Source organism: Ovis canadensis, chromosome 9, assembly GCF_042477335.2.
Source record: "Ovis canadensis isolate MfBH-ARS-UI-01 breed Bighorn chromosome 9, ARS-UI_OviCan_v2, whole genome shotgun sequence".
Taxonomy (NCBI): Eukaryota; Metazoa; Chordata; class Mammalia; order Artiodactyla; family Bovidae; genus Ovis; species Ovis canadensis.
In genome coordinates this window covers 37935528-37938951 of record NC_091253.1, presented here as the reverse complement: position 1 = coordinate 37938951, position 3424 = coordinate 37935528, and the positions used below count along the sequence as shown (strand labels likewise).

The following is a 3424-nucleotide window of genomic DNA, read 5'->3' as shown; positions in this document are numbered from 1 at the left end:
AGGTCATAGGTAAATACAAAGAGTTGTACGTATTTTTCTCTCTTTTTTAAAAAAATATCATCTGCTGAGGTGAAGGCCTGGTGACCTGCTTCATCCCGATTCCATGTGTCACACCCTCCCAGCCACTTCAGATTTCACTACGAAGACTCCTTTTTTTTGGGGGGGGGGGGTGGGAGGCTGTGCTGGGTCTTTGTTGCTGCACGGGGCTTTTCTCTAGTTACAGCAAGTGGGGCTGCTCTCTAGCTGCTGTGCTTGGGCTTTTCATTGCAGTGGCTTCTCTTGTTGGGGAGCACAGGCTTTCGGGTGCATGGGCTTCTGCAGTTGTGGCACTTGGGCTCAGTAGCTGTAGCTCCCCGGCTCTCGAGCATGGGCTCGATAGTTTCGGTGCGGGGGCTTAGTTGCTCCGTGGCAGGTGGAATCTTCCCAGATCAGGCATTTAACCAGCGTCTCTTGCACTGGCAGGCGGATTCCTTACCACTGAGACACCAGGGAAGCCCTGCACAGACTATTTTTAATTGCGCTACTTGGTGGCATCTGTTCATCTCTATCCCCTAGGGCCCCATATATGGTAAAGTCTCAATTAAAACAAATCAAAACAAACAAAAAAATCCTCCTACTCACTCTTTGTTACCAGTCTAAGTTTCATACAAACTGAAAGCTTGGAAATGGACTAAGGTAGTTCCAGAGAAAGAAATCTCCAACCATCCTCAGTTGGATCTCAGCTTGGTCCATATTTTTGGCATGAATAGTGGATTCTCCAGGAAAGTAGTGGTGTTTTCCAGACTCTGGTTGTTCTAGCTCCTCCGTTAGAGTTTTGCTATATCCTCATAACCTGGATTATCATTTGCTTGTTTTAACCAAGTCACTTTTAAAAAATATTAAGCAATATATGAAATTGCAGTTTGATATGCTGAGTATATTTTAAAATGTATTAAAATAAATATGTAATTCTTGAAGTAAAAGAAATAGGTGTCTTGAAGCATCTATAATTATCCTGAGGGGCTCCCTGGGAAATTCTTTCACAGAGCAGGGCAAGGGGTCCATGCCAGGGCCCAGAGCCTTCCCACAGTCACCAAAGACCTCCTAAGAACCTTCTTTTACTGGCTGCCAGTGCTGAAATCAAATCCCTTGACAGGACATTGACACCAACATGAAGCTCTGGCAATTAATCATGGAACTGAACCCGCCTGCCCACCCACTGCGGTTGGGATTTCAGCAGGGACTGCAGAATGGAGGGCAGGGACCAAGGCCACGCTGACCCCCGAGTTTCACGTGAGAAATGTGAGCCCAGGGAACAGGGATTTCAGGGCCCCCAGGGCTGCCTGGCCTGGTTCACGCTCCCAGCTAACCCGCTTGTTCCATCTGTTTCCTGGAGGCAGGTGACATCCCCACTAGCTGTGGGAGCTTGGTAGGGAGAAGCCAGCTCCTGGTACCCTAGAGCACTTGTATTCCACAAATCTGTTTTTCCTGCAGGTCTGTGTTTGACTTGGAGGCAATGTCCTGCATCTCACCACGTGTCAGAGGTGACTGTTTGATGCCAGCAAAAGAAAACAAGCTTCACGCCGCATGGAGCTAAAGGTGAGGCGACAGCTGGCTGATGGTTGATGATTCACCCAGGTGGACGCTGAACCAGTGGCCTGAAAGGAACTGCCACCCAGGGCCCGTATCGAGTCACAGATGAGAAGCCCCGTCTGGCTGCCCCCAGAGCAATGAAGGATTGCGACACGTTTTTTCGTTTTTTCGCTAACCTCAGCTCTGCAGGGCCAGGCACTCGGGGAGTGAGGTTTAGGGAAGTCAAGCGTCCTTCAGTGTTTTTCCCAGAACAACTGGGCTTGTCAGAAGACGCCAGTTCCAATTTCACTCTCTTTCTCACTAGCTATGTGACCTCAGGTGACTCTGTGAAGTCCACTGCGTCCTGGTGGCTTCAGCTGTGAGGAGGAGGTTTTTACCCCCTGCTCTTGGGGCTGGCTGTCCGGAGTCAGTGGCACAGCCCATGTAGGACCAATTAAACAATAATGGCAAAAGCCTGGCTAGATGCTGCTTGGGGAGTCTGGATGCCTGCCTCAACCCCTGTTCCTGCTTTCAAGATAGTTTGAATGCATGTGAATGTATGAAAATTAAATAATGCAAAATACCAACCACATTTATAGTGGGTTGTCTGGGGGCTTGGACTGTTTGAGGGTGGGGTAGTTCATTTTTCTAAAATACACTTTCCTGGGCTTTCCTGGCAGTCCAGTGGTTAAGAATCCATCTTGCCATGCAGAGGACACCGGTTCGATCCCTGGTCTGGCAGGATCCCATCTGCCTTGGAGAAATTAAGCCTGTGAGCCGCAACTACGCAACCCATGTGCTGAAACTACTGGAGCCCGCCTTTCCTAGAGTCTGTGCTCCACAACAACGAGAAGCCCACACACCTCAACTAGAGAGTAGCCCTGCCATCTGCAGCTACAGAGAGCTGGAGCACAACCACAAAGACCCAGCACAGCCAAAAATATAAAAATAAATAAAAGTTAAATTTAAAAAATAATAATAAAATACAGATTTGTGTCTTTATAATTCATTTTGTCTTTTCTAAGGATAATTCTAGAATCGAATGTGTCACCAGCTCAGTGAGGCCGACATAATCCTTCAGGATATAAGAGGACTGGGGAAACCTTGTGGGCATCACAGTGGTCAGAAAAGACTTTGTGGGCCAAGGAGACTCGCCTAGGGCTGTCTCCAATGAGGAAGGGACCAATCTGGATGGATGGGAGGGAGCAAAGGTCATGGGCACCAGCAGGAGCAAATGCCCTGTGACTGGTTCCAGGGAGGGGAGTTTGGACAGATGAAAGTTCAGGTTCATCCCGAGAGGACTCTAGCCCACAAAGTGAGCCACTCACTGGATGTGGGTCCATACCTATTGACTCTGTGCAAGGCCATTAGCAAATACTATCAATATGAATACAAAGACTAGAAGCGTTAGCACTTGGGTGCAGTTGAGAGGCAGCTCAGGTTTAAAGAGGGTGAGGAAAAAGCTAAAATCATAAGCAAAAAGACCCAGGGAGAGTTAAACCACAGAACATGTAAAAAGAAGCTATGCTGAGGGATTTAATAAAATTTCCACATCTTAAAAGTTCACTGGGTGGGGTCTGGGAAGTGAAAGACAGAGTCATTTGTGTCATCCTTTTCTCTCCCAAGGAAACCAACCTAGAACTACTCAAAATGTGGGCTTTGGCTGAGGGAGGCAGCCGTGGGGGAGCAGAGATAAAACCTGACAAGCCTCTCAGACCCAGGGGCTGTGCAGCAGATGCACCTAGACCTCACAGTGGAAACCAAGTTGACCAGCACCTTCCAAGGGACATGCAGGGGACTGAGGGCTAGCGTCCTGGGCTGGAGTCCCCCTTCAGGGCCCCGACCCTGGCTTTTGCAATTTGACGTGAGTCCC

At 48.7% G+C, this 3424-nt stretch overlaps 1 long non-coding RNA gene across 1 annotated transcript; it reads left to right on the top strand.

The window, feature by feature from the left end:
* The first annotated feature begins 1213 nt into the window (after window positions 1-1213).
* LOC138445701 (uncharacterized) lies at window positions 1214-2535 on the top strand. The gene is made up of 3 exons (XR_011258969.1): window positions 1214-1281; window positions 1474-1578; window positions 2232-2535. It is a non-coding gene; the product is annotated as an uncharacterized lncRNA (long non-coding RNA).
* Window positions 2536-3424: the final 889 nt, after the last annotated feature.